This window comes from Fistularia commersonii, chromosome 17 (assembly GCF_037954325.1).
Source record: "Fistularia commersonii isolate RoL2024-O1a breed Wild chromosome 17, RoL_Fcom_v1.0, whole genome shotgun sequence".
NCBI classification, from domain to species: Eukaryota; Metazoa; Chordata; class Actinopteri; order Syngnathiformes; family Fistulariidae; genus Fistularia; species Fistularia commersonii.
The window spans coordinates 3,823,391-3,840,306 of NC_141300.1; the positions used below are offsets into that span (position 1 = coordinate 3,823,391).

At 37.8% G+C, this 16,916-nt stretch overlaps 1 long non-coding RNA gene across 1 annotated transcript; it reads right to left on the reverse strand.

Moving 5' to 3' along the window:
- Nucleotides 1-9,752: 9,752 nt before the first annotated feature.
- On the reverse strand, nucleotides 9,753-15,992 carry LOC147224806 (uncharacterized). Its single transcript, XR_015107392.1, has 3 exons — nucleotides 15,950-15,992; nucleotides 10,563-10,671; nucleotides 9,753-9,800 (listed from the first exon to the last, which is right to left on the reverse strand). It is a non-coding gene; the product is annotated as an uncharacterized LOC147224806 (long non-coding RNA).
- Nucleotides 15,993-16,916: the final 924 nt, after the last annotated feature.

Below are 16,916 nucleotides of genomic sequence, written 5' to 3' on the forward strand. Positions count from 1 at the left end.
GAATCTCCATGGACCATGATGTTTGCAGATGACATTGTGAACTGTAGTGAGAGCAGGGAACAGGTTGAGGAAAATTGGATTGCTCTCGAGGAGAGGAATGATGGTTAATTACAGCAAGACAGAATATATGGATGAGAATGAGAGGAATTCAGGTGGAATGGTGAGGCTACAGGGAGAGGAGATCAAGGAGTTGGAGGATTTCAAGTACTTAGGGTTAAGAGTCCAGAGCAACAGAGAGTGTGGAAAAGAGGTAAAGAAACAGGTTCAAGCACATTGGAATAGGTGAAAAAAGGTGTCAGGGGTACAAGGCTATCAGCCAGAATGAAAGGAAAGGTGTACAAGACCAGTGATGCTGTATGACGAAAAATCAGGAGACAGAGCTAGAGGTCGCAGAGATGAAGAAGCAGAGGTTCTCTTTGGGAGTGACCAGGTTGGTTAGGATCAGGAATGAGTCCATCAGAGGGACAGCACGTGTTGGACGTTTTGGCGAGAAGGTCAGAGAAGCCAGATGAAATGGTTTGGTCATGTACAGAGGAGGAATAGTGAATGTATTGGTAGACGGATGTTGAAATTGGAGCTGCCAGGCAGGAGGTCTAGAGGAAGACCAAAGAGAAGATTTATCATCGTAGTGAGAGAGGATATGGAGTTAGATGGTGTGAGAGAGGAGGACACAGAGAATATGGTTAGATGGAGAAGGTTGATTCACTGAGGCGACACCTGAAGGGAAAGCCGAAAGGAAAAGAAGAAAATGGAAGCATATAATATCATACTTCAAATTAAAATGCATTAGCAGAATGCCTTTTCAATTTCTGTGGCAGCATATTTTGACTCACTACTAAAATGAGTAATAAGTAATCAAAATTGCATTTCATTTTCTTTATCCAGGCTGCTCATTCTATGACTCTATCTAAATGAAAAAGCAAAATACATTCAACTGAAATGCATTAGTTTCATTTTCAGAATGCAGCAGCATATTTTTCCCCTAACTATAATGATTATCAAGTAATCCAACATGCATTTTTTTTTTTCTTCTTGAGGTTGCACATTTTATGACCCAATTAAAAAGTAAAAGACACTGCTTTCAACACTGCTTTCTCATTTTCATGTACTGCTGTACAAAAATGTATCATTCTTTGGGCACTAGTTATTTACCTGCTAGCTGATCGCTGGTACTTGTTACCATGACAATGCCATGGCACTCCCTCCCTCCCAGACAATTTGTGAATCGGATGGCTATTAGATTTTAAAGGTTTTCTGTATACGATATGTTATTTTAAATGGTTTTTTTCTTTTGTCATAGACCTGAAAGAAAGTGTTCAGCAACTATAAATTCATTCATTATCTATGGGTTTTTGGACTGCTGGAGGAAACTGGATAAGAAGAATAAGAATAAGAACAACTTTATTTATCCCGAAGGAAATTGTTGTGCCAGAGTTACAAGAAAAAAATAACAATAATAAATAATAGTAGAAAATTGTATAAACAGTAAAAAAATAAGTGAAAAGGCAGAATACGAAATAAAAGTAAACTATAAAGTGTCTTAAGTAACGAGTGAAAGATAAGGAGTGCACAAGCGTATGAAAAAATATTGTACATGTAGCTGTTATGAAATGAAATATTATAAATTTAGATATTATAAATAACCCAGGCTGGCACGGGGCAAACTCAAGGCAGAAAGGCCCCCCTGTGCGATTTGACCAGGGTCCGTCTTGCTCTGAGGCAGAAATGCTAAACACTGGGCCTGTGTGACTCCTGCAATTGTACATATATATATGACACTTATATATTTTTTTTTTCAATTACTGCTATAGTGTATTTGCATTATCAGAATAGTCTTTATGGGTCATTTTTAGGAAATATCCTTTCAACCAATTAATGCACATAATTTTTTCACATCTTTGTTTTTCTTCAAATGGAACCATGAAATAAAATATAGTGTTATAATATCAGCTACAGAATAAGGTGGATCCTTAGACAAAGAGAATCTATGCTGATTCAATTCATACCACGCACTTCCACAACCAGAAAATCTAATTTCTTAAAGTCTAGCTATCAACAAACTGTCTCTCCTCTTGCAAAATTCCAACTCCTAAGTGCTGATCTTGTATCACAGATGATGAATGCGCTCAAAGGGGCCAGAATATTACTGCCTTCAACAACACTTTTCAGGGTAGAAAATGAAATCAACAAATGCCATGAATGGTCAAATTTAATTATGATATTATTTTATTTGAGAAAATTGCTTAAACGTTAGCTTGGATCATAGCTATTTTCATTTGAAAGGGAAATCTTTTAGACTCTACTATTTTCAAGGACGTCCGCAAAAACAAAATCACCCCCATGGCCTCTAAGACCAGTCCAAAGTTGACCAATTGTTCAAAAAAACTAAAGTAACCACAAACTGTCAAATATCTTTCCCAATGGTACAGTAGTTGTCAAATCTATTGTTATATCTAGAAACTATCCTCATTAAATCAAAACTGGATTGACTAAATATAATGACTTGTTCACAATGTTTCAATTGGATTGCTGCTGGAGGATATAACAAACCCAGCATAATTTTATGTATAAAGGACAATTACGTATTGAGCATAGAAAAAAAAGAGCAGTTGAAACAGTGCTGTTGGGAAGAGCGAACTAACTCTCATACCCACAAAAAAAGAACTGAATTTAAATTTATTGTAAAAGAATAGAAAAACATTTTGTTCTGAAGGTGGACCCCCCCCCCCTTTTTTGCCCACCATATAGGAACCAGGTCCAGAAGGAATAGTCAAGTTCAAGCATCTAAAGTATTGTTTTGGTTATAGTTGAAAAAAGGCATTATGTTCCTAACAGATCACATGCAATTCAAAATTGTATAGCTACCACAAGACCTGACGTTGGTGACCTCATCAACTGCTACTCGTTTAACAAAAATAATGTTGTATCTGTATGCTGTGAACCTCTATCCTTAGTGAAAAATGCTTACAAAAGCCCTAAAATAACAACCTTCTTTCGTAATATATGGACTCACCTGACTATATATTCCTTAACAATTGGTAACATCCCATATGTTTATTCTGACTGTCATTCAATATCTGTAATCCTCAATCAAGTAACAATTCACAAAGTAAACATGAACCGAGATATTGATTTGCTATGTGATTGAAAGCTAATGCATCAAAATGTAGAAAAAACACACCGTTCACAGGATGTAGGTAATTTAATCGCTCTCATTTTCTATTTAAAATTGTCTGTATGATTGGGTCATTCATTTCAATGAAATGTCTCTGGAGTGACACACCACATAAAATCACTGGACATCCGTAGTTAAGACTGCTTGCCCATAGGACAAGTACACTGGGAAATTCAACCACAATCAACCGCTATACCCTTTGGCTCATGGAATGCGAACTGAAGATTTTTCAAAATGTTGCTTGATCTAAGAAGTTTAATTCGAGTAGCCAAAGGTCATAAGCCAGGGATTGTGACACTTGGTTTCCAGCCATTTTACAGTGGATTCCTTCTCAGTGTAGCTTATGGGACATATTGGTTCCAGCAACAACTCAATAATATATTTGCAATTCTGAGTTTTGCTGATTTGAATATTGCCAGCTCTTTTCCTGGATTTGTGTCTCTTGATAGAGTCATGGTTAGATAGTTATACTTTAGCTTCTGATATCTGTACCTTTTTCCATGTAAAGATGGTAAAGACAACACTTTTGGATAGTAATGTTTGCTTCACTTCGATACAATACAATTCACAATCAATGTAGTAGGATAAACCTGCGCTTCAAACCTTTCTGGTATGAAGTCTGTAACTCATGTCATGTCTATGTGATTTTATAATATACAAGCCTGCAGAGAACAACTATCAGGGGTTCACCTAATAAGGCATAAAAAAAGATCAAATCAATTGTTTGGAATCCTTTGCTCTTGACGACTGGGCATAAAAAAGAAGTATTGGAGAAAATGAATTTGACTGGCTTTATAAAGTGTTAAGAAATCATTAATCTATTGGTTAAAGTGTAACCCCTTATCAACTATTTTCAAATTGCTTATCTGGGGCTGGATTGCAATGGTCGCAAGCTAAATGGGCTGACCACGCTATCCCTTGCCCCGGCAATGCTCTCAAGATGCAAAGATCATGAGATGCTCCCACTGGCACACAGAGTACCGTATATAATCCATTTATTATGTTCCGGATCCCTGCACACCTGTGGTGGTAGATGTCCAAGAGGCACTGCTTGCCAAGTGCCCAAAGCAACTCTACCTCCAAGGCTAAACCAAGTCTCCCTACGGAGTAAAGCCTTTTCAGATGCTGGTATCTGAGATCTCTTTCTTTCAGTTATGACCCAAAATTGTGTGCATCAGTGAGAGTTGGAAAAAACACTGGAGTGAAAAATTAAAGAGTTTTCCTCTCTGACTCGCATCCTTTCAACACCACAAAGACTAATAAACTCACATCACTTCTGAATTTGTGCCAATTCTACCTTAACCTTTCATATTTTTTCCAACCTTAACACATTCACTCAAATTAAAGAACAGCAGCAACAGCTACACTTAAAGTTGGAAGGACCACTGGACAAGACCATGACCTCTGACTTGAAAGTGCTTAATCTGATTCTGACCACGTCACACTCGGTCATAAAATGGCAACAGGGATGAGAGGTCATTGACTGATGAGGCCAGAAGGAACTGCTCTGTCTATTAAAAGCCTAGAACTGATCCTGAGCTTTGCATACTGGACACTCATCTCTATCTAACAGTGCAAAGAGATCCTGTCCATGATGGTGACAAAGGGTGACTCTGGCAGACACACTGGAAATGAATTAGAGTTGTGCAAACAAAGTAGACACATCTCTCACAGTGGAGTTGAGTAATGTTGATGACTAGAGAAAAAAAAGGAAAAGAAATGACCTGTTTCCTTTGGTATTACAATTATTTGTTGAGCTATTTATTACATGGCATTTTATCGCACCGTTTCAAACATAAAATACTGACAAAAGATCATACTCTATCCAGTGTAACAGTCCAAACGAAGAAAGTAAGAAAAACTATGCTTATTTTGAATGCACCAACCCCTATTCCAATGAAGATGGGACATTATGTAAAACGTAAATAAAAACAGAATTTGCAAAACACTTTCAACCGATATTCAGTTGAATACACTACAAAGACCAGATTTTTAATGTTCAAATTGATAAACTTCAATGTTCTTTGTAAATATTCACACATTTTCAATTTGATGCCCATTATACATTCCAAAAAACCTGGGACAGAGGCATTTTTATCACTATGTTACATCACCTTTCCTTTTAACAACACTCAAGAGGCATTTGGAAACTGATGAAACTAATTGTTTAAGCTTTATAAGTGGAATTCTTTCCTATTTTTGCTTTATGTACAACTCCAGTTGCTTGACAGTCTGGGGTCCCTGTTGTGTTTTTCGCTTCATAATGTGCAATTGTCAATAGGAGACCAGTCTGGACTGTCCAGTACCTGCACTCTTTTACTATGAAGCCACGCTGTTGCAATGCATGCAGAATGTGGCTTGGCATTGTCTTACTGAAATAAGCAGAGAAGTTCCTGCTTATATACAAATCTGCTTGAATTATAGCATATGTTCTTCCAACACCTCAACATTATTGTGCGTTCACAGATGTGCAAGTTCCCCACACCAAGGGCACTAACACATCCCCATACCATCTCAGACGCTGGCTTTTGAACTTTGCACTGATAACAATCCGGATGGTTCTTTTCCCCTTTGGCCTGGAAGACATGATGTCCATTATTTCCATAAACAATTTGAAATGTTGACTCATCAGACCACAGCACACTTCCACTTTGCGTCAGTCCATTTCAGATGAGCTCAGGCCTAGAGAAGCCACTAGTCTTTCTGGGTGTTGATATATGGCTTTCGCTTCGCATGGTACAGTTTTAACTTGCATTTAGAGATGCTGCGATGAACTGCATTAAGTGGCAATGGCTTTCTGAAGTGCCCCTTTACACAAAGATGCCAATTTTTAACGCAGAACCATCTGAGGGATCGAAGGTCAGAGACATTCAATATTGGTTTTCAGCCTTGCTGCTTGCTCACAGAGAGTCCAGATTCTCTGAATCTTTTGACTGTAGATGAAATCTCTAAATTCCTTGCAATTGTATGTCGAGAACTGTTGTTCATAAACTGTTGGACTATTTGCTCACACAGTTGTTCACAAAATGGTGAACCTCGCCTCATCCTTGCTTGTGAACAACGGAGCCTTTCAGGTGTTTTTTGGGCATTAACTTCTCTAGTCTTTTATTATTCAAAATGAGGGAATATTTGCAAAAAAAAATTTTTATCTGTTTGAACTTCAAATATATTGTCTTTGGAGAGTATTCAACAGATAGTGGTTGAGAGCAATTTGCAAATTGTTGAATTCTATTTTTACTCAACATTCCAACTTCATTGGAATTTAACAAATTCTAAATGTAAACGTGTAAGAGAATTTTTATTTGCTATTTGTCATCATCATCATATATCACATATATCATATATCATCATACATCTCATCTTCTTCCTCCCCTCCCATATAGTGGCAGGGAGTGAAACACTTACCTGATTTATAAATGGGAATTATAAAGCTCCATGTAATCTAAAGTTTCCCATCATCTGCTTGAAGGTATGGTAGAATTTTTTTGTTTAAAAACACATCAATGAACACATGAATATATAATATTTACCATATATTATTACATGGTCTACATGCTTAATTATGTGGTTCCAAGACTTGCACAGTGATTTCATACAGAGCACCGGTTTGTTGCAAACTTTCCATATCAGAAAAATTTCTTCAATTTCAGTCACACAAGAATGATTCAAAAAGACAGTCCCACTCGTGAAGAATAAGAAGTGAGGAAGGACCAGTGAAAAACGTTGCCGGTCTTCTAATCCATGCGGACGTGTACACGCCGATCTGCTCAAATAATCCATAACGAGGACCAGGCGACTTCACGTCTATTCATAGGAACATCTGCAACAGCTCCAGGGTGTGGGCCTGAGAAAAGCACTGTAGCTAGAATTATTTCAGGGCACACTGGAATTACAGCTAAGTGGCTGGGTTCAAGCTATAGGGTTGCGACAGCTCCCATTTCGTGTCTCCCTTTGACACAAGTACAACACATCAAACCGTGCGCTTTTTGGACTCTAATTCCACTGTTAAGAAATTACAGTCCTCTGTTAAAGATATGCCTTTGAACATAAATATGACACAATAAAGGTGTCCAGACCACACAATGCTGAAAAGTCAACAAACTTGGGCAAGGCTTATGTTGATAGGAATTCATGTCACTATATACCAACTCAAAGTCTCCAAACACTTACTATTTCACACCTCTGCAAAAGATGTGTGAAATAGATGTGTGCAGTCTATTTGCTGACAAGATAAATATAAATATTACAAATTTCAGTACTTAAAACTAAGACTGCATGGCTTAGGATGCAGTAGAGATCTAATCTTCGGAGGGCTGTTGTGGTGTTGAGTGGGAGGGGGATAATAATGAATCGAGTGCTGCATTAGCGTGTCAGGACGGTAAAATTATACTTGATTGACTGAGGTTGCTGCAAGGAGCTGAATAGACTGCAGTAGTTGTAATTCATCACGCAAGCGCTGGTCAAAGGGCATTTATTTTTTCATCTCGGCATAGAACAGAACTGAAAATACATCTTAATGTGTGAAGAACTGGCATTCATTATCCAGTACATGCTCTTTCTTCCATTAAACACAGATAATAAAATATTTGTGAACCTGTTTTTAAAAGGATCAGTAGAAATGCAGTGACGAAAAGATGTGAAAAAGATGCAGGCATCTTTCAGCCTTCACACATTAGCACATTCAGTAGCACATTCAAATAATGCATCTCTCGAAAGCTATAGCAATACAAAAAATGAATACCATTCGAAAATGGGGATAAATTGTAGATGCGTATTTGGCTGTGTGTGTGTTTTATGTGAACATGAGTGCACTTGTGAGGAGACTACTGACTTGTATGATATGAAACACACACACACACACACACACACACACACACACACACACACACACACACACACACACACACACACACACACACACACACCTTTTAAACTTGTATTCATTCAAGGGATTCATGGCCGCATTATCATGTGATTGTGATTGCCATGGCAATTTTTCATGCATTTATGTATGTAGTTAGCTATTGGATTTCGTTCTAAGGTTTTCCTATTTTGGCTTTATTGTTTCCTCATTATTCTTTATTTTTGTGGAATGCTCTATAAATCTTTCACTCCATGTTGTTTTCACTTTTGACACTGATCAGTACAGCAGGAAGAAAATGCAACACACATAAATTGGTAACAAACTGATAGCCATGGTTTCTCATCATTCCCCTTCCAATAACATTTTATCTTCCCTGTATTTGGGGCAGCCAACGAGGGGACCTTTCTGTCCGGGTTCTCTGATTTCCTTCCACAGTCCAAAAACATGCCGCAGGTTAATTTGAAAAAAAAAAAAAAAAAAAACTGGGAAAATTGCCCCTATTGCAATTGGCGACCAGTCTAGGGTTTACCCTGGCTCTTGCTTGATGACAGCTGGGATAGCCTCCAGCATTCCCCACGACCCTGAGTGCAAGATGAGCGGAAGGCGATGGATGGATGGATATTTAATATCATGATCTATAATAAATCAAGTTTTTATGTCATTTTAAAACAATTTTGTTCATTGTGAAGGGATTTTAGTCTTCTGGATCTGTTATTCAAAGTTCTGGATATTAGACTGACGCATTGGTAATTCAAATGTTTCTTTTAATTAAACTCCAAAAATAAGGCTTTCTCACATCAAAGTACATGTTTTTCATTATTATGAAATTAAGACATTTACAATCCAACGGAATTGGGCTGGGTTCAGGTCCTTTACAATCTGCCTTATTCCAGATGTGATATTTGGAACGGCACAGAGAGACTTGCAACAACTGCATTGAAGTCCCAATCCGTTGTGTTATGATTGAGACTGCACAACAAAAGAAAAAAATTCACAGCATCTGTGAGCTGTCACAGATCTACAAAGGTTTAGAGATAGAACAAAAAGTTTAGAGATTCTTGTGAGCTGACAAAAAAAATCAACTAACTAAAATTTATGAACCGGATTGGAATGACACCCATTTGCTTCAGCATTGTGTGACAACTTCAAGACACAGAAAATCTGTAATAGGGATTAACAAGAATGCCTTGTTCCCAATAAACAAATACATCATTATCAAAGTCATCCAGCTAATTTTTGGAGTTTAAACTCTGCTGATTTGAATTTAAAGGAATCGGATGCAAAAAAATAACTGTTGAATACATCCTATTTAGATATACCTGTATATGATGTAGATGTACCAAATCCTGTGCAGCGTTAAAACATAGACTAGATTATATAATTTATAGTAATTTCCGCTTCTTTTGCTTGAAAGCAAATTATATTGCAGTGCCACAATATTCATGTTGCACAACTGACACTGCAAGAACTGATATTCAACACCCATAAATCCAAGTATTTAACCTTTACTTACAATTATTATAATAACAAGCTGCTGCATATTTAACACTCAGCTCAGCCTTGGGTGATGTTATGAAACATTTTTTGGCTTGCCATGATGCTGTGGCCTTCAGGGAGCCTTGCCAAATAACATGGCTCTCAATGCTGCGGCGTTGGTCTTCAGGCTTGAGCATTTACAGCAGTGCCACCCAAGGAGATGGCAGCACCCACTTAGCAGTGTTGAGAGGTGGGAGGTCTGCTGTCACTGTATCATTGGTTTGCCTGACAATGTCAGAGATACAGTCCTTGTGACGCCCCATGAATACATTATAATAATGGCAACGAAAAAAGTCAGGTGTATCCATTAAAAACGACCTCTGCACTTCATAACTCACCCTGTAAATCCCACAAGTCGGAGCTGTTTTAACCCCCCCACACGCACACACCCACACCCAAAGACAGCTGGTTCATGTGCTACTGAGCGATGTGTACTGTGCTCTACAATTTACAGACTCTCAAAATGAGGTATAGCAAAGTTTTTTGGCAGGAGGAGTGACACAAAATCTATGATGATAATAATCAGAAGGACTGTGGCTGTGGAAAAGATGCTATATATTGAATATGAAGCCTTTTGATCCCTTCAGGAAGCTACAGCTCTCAGCCGGACTGGGCTGTGTTAAGAATGTTGACAGTAGTTTTTCAGACACCAACATGACTTTATGCAACTTTAAAATATAAACAATTCATTAGGTTATCTAATCTGATGTTGTATGTGAGCCCTTCAGAATACTGTTTCAAGGTAGAATACATGCCTTTGTGCTTATGCTAGTTAAAGGAAAAGCAAGGATTTTAAGCAAAATTCAGTACTCCAGGGTAATAATTTCTATAGATGGTTGTGCAATGGCCCTACTGAAATTATATATTTATTTCTTATTAGTATTTCATCTAAATTAAAAAAATGATCAGCTCAAAGATGCACATACACTTGGCTACCTTCATCGTAAAAATAATAAAAATATTACAAATAATCAAAATGGGACTCACTCTCTCGGAGCTCTGTGGTCCATTTCTGAGACCGATGTGCCCGTTGAAAGTACAGAGGTGGACTGTGGTTTGCAAGGACACCCCAGCTGGTCCGCAGATAAGCAGCCTCCTGTACAACAAATTAAGACTAGTGACTGTCAGAATCACAATGTCATTGGACCTGCTTTAGCTGGACTTTTGGATTGAATCGCACAGATACGCCATCATCCTTCAAGCACATAAGTGTTTGCTTGTTTCCTAATGCATCCCACCATCTTACAAATGACGTATATGTTGGATAATCAGAGCTAGTCTTTTCACCTTAAAGTTTGAAAAATATTCAACCGATCGATGTTGCACATTCCAGTGAATCCCAAGGTGTGAGGGCATGCTTATTATTGCCCTGGGGCTTCTATCAGTCTCTTATTATGAAAGTTGCTTACTACACTAATAACCCCTATGCTATGTTAGAATATGATGAAAATAGTTTGAGGAAATAGAATAACTGCTGAATTTGTGGTATTTGAAATCTACTTTTGAAAATTAGTCTGATGTGAATTAGTGTTTAATCAGATATCTATGTCAGGATGCTGGAAGGTATCCCTCAACAGTCTCTCTGTGTTAATAGGAGTCGTGAGATCAAAACATGTATCAAATGCATCATTGCATTGTTATGTATCATTATTTGGCCCATAAAGATGCTGACTTATGGACTATTATTTTCACAGCACAAAAAAAAAAAAATAATCTCATGGTACGTCACTTATTTGAAGGGTTTCAAAAATTTAGTAGACATAAGACATAGTCTATTGTACACATTTTGCATCAACTATATCATTTAAGTTACTGATAAATCTATTGCGTCTTTATTTAAGAATTTATATTTTTGATCTCCCGCAGACTGAATAACAACAATGTACAGTTATCACTACAATGATAATGTGAATTGGCATGTAGTGACCATGATGACATCAGTACACTAGGCAATAATATCAGGATTACTTAAATTAATATTACATAGAACTAACTATCATTCATGGGCTGTGTATACATCACAGATGACAGGAATCCTTAATATTGATAAACAATGAATCTTGCTAAGCTCTAGAACACAAATTATTGATCATTAGTACCCTCCATCATCAGGACTGAATTTTCCAACAACTTCTAGGGGAGGAAAAAAGGAAGAAAAAGACATAAGTGGGCATGCATTTATCAGCAAAAACCAGAGGAAGCAACTCATGAAGAATTGTCATCATCTCCCTGACACTTGAAGCCTTGAAGAAACTTTGAAACATGGAATGACATATCCTGACATAATCCTGAGATTGTCATAACAGTGTTTGATGTAGCAACAAATGCACAGACACTGGAAGAGCCAACCACTGCACAAAAAGGAGAACCAGCAAATCTACTCAGGAGTGCATCTACATCTAAAAAGCACGAGCCATGGTTTTCAAGACCGTAAATTCGGCATATCGCCCAGTGAGGACAGTTGCTTTGGAAGACGGGTTAAAGAAGCAATTCTTGTTGAACTTGAAATACTACAGTAGATCAACATCCACGTATGCTTGTCATGGAACCCTAACAACTCATATAATGATGGAGTGGGCCAACAACCCACAACTGACCACAAATGAGCCCCATTTGTTGCTTCACTCAGGTGACCAAACCTGCAACATGAGGTGTCAAGAAACCTTTCACTCTCATTGGGTGCAGGGGTTGACATCTTTCTTTGGGGTTGGCCTACTTGTTTGTGCTTAAATACCTGAAACTCCCCATTGTCAGAAGATAATAAGCCTCTTGGATGAGCGAAAAAAACATCCGAAGGAATTAACAAAGTCTAGTTCCCACGTGACATTTTACAATAAGTCCCATTACATAGGTAATAGAAAATCTTTGACAAAACGGTCTCAATGTAAATGAGCTAAGCATAGTATGTAGTCAGCGCATGATGTGAATATATATCACTCACTCTTATTCTCAGAAGTGTGGGTTTTTCTTTTGGTATATAAATAGAGTTATGTCATACATTTGAGCCAAATTAAGTATTTAAAAAAAACAGCACAGATTAAGTTAAAACAAAAAAAGCCTACCTATCAGGAAAGCGACCTGATACTCCAGATTATAAATTTACCGCGCCGTAATAAACTTTTATCATATGGATTGAAGGGGAGGAATAAGGGAACATTTTGAAATTTAAATGTTATTGCATATGTTAATACATTGACTCTGCTCATATTGGCAGTTTATGAATAGTCTACTGATGACACAGAGATGCAAATTTGGAATTAATCCAGTTTAAAAAATAAATGGAAATCCTTAAGCAAAATTCATTATAACACAGGTTGCATAGACTTTGCAGTGGTCACCATGGGAATCAGCAGAAATTATGCTCTGGTAAGGCATCAATGGTATCCTTCGAGGCTTTTCGCACATGAGGTCTGTGGTCCTCGGTGTAACACAAACCATCCTGTTTTGCATAAGCTTTTTGTATTGCACAATAACACTACATATCAGGCAATAGCAGCAGCTTCCGGCCCTTGCAAGGCACACTGAAAGGAACCAGGTTTCTGTCTGAGTCATGACTGCATGAGAACCATCGCTGCAACCTCAGAGTGCACCTCAGATTGTACATTACTTTCAGCATCTCAGCACAGCATGAAAAATGGATTTGCTTCTGAGTTAGGCTCTTTACCTTGTTGCACTTGGCTGTAAAAACAAACTGCTGTGGCTGAACTACAAAATCCGTTCAAAAAACAAACCAACATTTTTCACTTGAAATCACCCCATGACATTTATATATTAAAAACAACACTTTTTCATGAAAACGCAGACAGTTTTCAAATGATCTTTTGAATGAACATCATTATTGCAGTATGTATGCATATATGTTACAGTAATACTGACTCAACAGTGATAAATTAACCACAATACACATTATCACCACATCCAAGGCCCACTGATGTGAATCTTTAAGCTACAAATTAGGTTGGCAGGCGCTGAGCTGGAGACTTGCACTAATTCAGTGTTATCAATCACCTTTGATAGTTTAATAGGCATATTGATTCTGAAATGAAGGCACTTATAGGTTTTCATTTATTTATTCCAACTGCATTGGTGCAGTGGTGTAATGTCCTCTCATAAAGCTTCTATGTCTTTATATCTGCAGAGAAGGAATACTAAACAGGCGTGATGCAAACTCTTTTTCAAATATGATGCCGAGACAAAAAAGGGGTTGAGAATAATTTAAAAAAGTCACAGAACGGGGCACATCAATTTGGCCTGTGGGATCTTCCCCAGCGTACTGACTGGCATATCTCTGATTGCAGCTGCATTGCATGATCTAGAAGGCACTGCATGACCACTGAGGCAATGCTACAGATGTCTTCAAGACCCAACCACACACTCCCCAATACACTCCAAGTGTGACATCAGTCCTTCCAAACATGGCCCCAAAACCAAAGCAGTATTGCGATACCCGCTTTTCATACCCTCTTAGTATCTCTTCCCTGTTTCTCGGCTTACTTCTGTAGTCCCAGGCTATCCTGTTGAAGAGTATCCAGGCACCAGTGTCAGAGGAGACAACTGGGAAGCTCTCTTTTTTCTGGGCACAGAAAGTGCTCTTTGTACATAAATCAATTGGATGAACATTGATTTCAGAGTTTCCTACTACAGTATTTGGCTTGGATATGGTTTATCTATATGAAGAGATAGGAATGAATTATGAATTATGAAAAAAAAAAGACGAGAAGATCCAGATTGTTAGATATTGCTCTGAAATCATCACGGTACATTGTTTCATTGATTGTCTGAGTTTCTTTCTAAAGCATATGCAATATGTGGGAAAACTTCCAATCACGGTTAGGCAAGAATGGTTGAATCAAGGACAATTGCTGAAAATGCCAAGAGATCATTATCTCTCATCACAGGAGCTTCTTTAGTGCTGCTTGAATGAGTGGAAGATTAAGGTTATTGATTCCATTTGTTAATAAAATACATTTAAAACAGACCCAAAAAAAACATCCAAGATCTGCTCCAAAATGACATGGATTTACTTTTTTGGCCCATGCTCCACCTCTCCACCGACTTCCATAGAAATCACCCTATAATAGTTAATGTGTGTATCACTGCTGACAATCAGCGCTAGAGATAGATGAGTGAGTTTAAATTCCACAGACAGTGAATGTAAATTATGTCAATTATAGCACGATTGAAAACATCCACATACCACCATGCAACCAGTGCTACTTCATTGATCATTTCTCAGCTTGTCCCAATGCAAAAAAAGTCTGGCTGAGCAATGCCTCGCATGCATCTGTTTGCTGTAAATCAGCCATTCAAAATCAACTGGAAGGGGATCCAGCTAAAGTCCTCTCTCCACATGTAGGATGGAACATCTATTCAGCTTCTGTCCTTGAAGGGGGAACCAGTGACAGTCATGGCCTGGGAAAGTGTTTTTACATCTGTTTGGCTGCTGTGCAGTGTAGCATGCATTTTATGGTATAGCAGAGCACTGCTGTAAATTAGACACGCAAGCCAGGTCTCGCTCATCTCTGCTATTATTTTAGAACACATCTGTCCCAATGGAGAGTATAGAATCTGATGCAGTACGTTGTTGAGTTTATGCCGAAAATTTTATCTTCAGTAAAACACCAGATCATGAGTGCCCCCCTTTTACAATGAAAAATATTGCAAATCCAAATAAAACCAAAACAAGTACAATACTGCCCTCATCTGATACAAATTGTAATTGCAACACAGTTTCAGAGTACTTCTGATATTTGGTACTAGAAAATAACACTGCCCTTATGATTCACAACTCGCTCAATTTCTTTGACTTGTCTTAGTTTCTCTTTGTGCTGCCAGAATATATGAAATAAAAACAGTATCACACTCAAAACCACATATAGAGAAATAATACTAATACTAGGACGGGAAAAGCCGAAAGAAGAAGAAGAAGAAGAAGACTAGGTAATACCAAATACTTGGGAGGGTGGGCATAAAGCGATCTAAACATTCCTGGTTCGATTCCCACCCCCTCCTAGTGTGTCAAAGTGTTGTTGAGTAAGACGCTAAACCCCTAACTACGCCCCTGGTGCTGCTTGACGGCATGTCCACTGCTCATGGCTCATCCATAATGGGTTAAATGCAGAGAATAAAGTATGATACATTTTAAACCAGTACGGATTTACAACAAACCTTTTAGAATTCATACACTGAATGCAATTCCTATGTATGGTTGTGAAATACATTTGCCTTCTACTGAAAAACACATGTTTTTTGTTTCGTTTTCTAGGCTTTTTTGAAACAAGATTATTATGAAACAGGATTGATAATTCAGCGCAAATACATTAGTGTAGTAAATATTTCAGATCCATAATGAAGAACATCATAATTAACAGTACCTTGCTTAGAGATGCACAATCCTTTGAAATGCTTAGAAATGACTTCTGGTACCAGTCTCTGGCAATGAAAATCTATGTTTAGTCACATGGCTGAAAATGATTATGTTGCAAAAGACATTGTGTGCATTAAAGACATAGCAACTATTCATTATCTACCTCTTATCCTGCAAAGGGTTGTGGGGATGCTGGAGCCCATCCAAGCTGTCACTGGGGGAAAGGCAGGATCCTCCGTGGACCCCAGTTCGATCAACAATCAGTCACTCTGTCATTCACACATCTGGGCAGTTTACAAACTTTGGGCTGTAGGAGGATACTGGAGAACCTTGAAGAAAACCACACAGACATGTGGAGAACATGCAAGTATGACACAGAAAGCCCCCTGTACTCTTCTGTACTCTTTGTAAAATAAATTTTAAAATAAATCTTTTTGGATCACTCTTGTTGTGCAATTTATTTTTCAAATCTTTATTTAGTCAACTTACTTTTAATCCAGCACCAGTCCCTAACTGGACAGTGGATGTACGTGTTTATCTTTCACAAGATGTTCAGCTTAAACACAAATACATATGTATGTATAGATATATTCTACTTATTCTGCACCCACAATTCACCCTGCCAGTCACTTAAAGGGCCATAATATACATATTTGTACTCTCCATCAAAGTCTATTCTCTGTATCCTCTTCTCTCACACCATCTTAACTTTTTTCATATCCTCTCCCGATACATCAATTAATCTTCGCTTTCGTCTGCCTCTTGACCCCCTGTCTGACACCACCACGCTCAGCATCCTTTTACCAAAATATTCACTAACATCTCTAAACAATTCTCAGTCTGGCGTCTCTCTGGATTTCATACACAAATCATTGACCACACACATGCACACATTTTTTTTCTTTTCTTAACAAATAAAGTTAAAAATATAATATATTATTATTATTAATTTTACTGATATACTTATTCTTGTA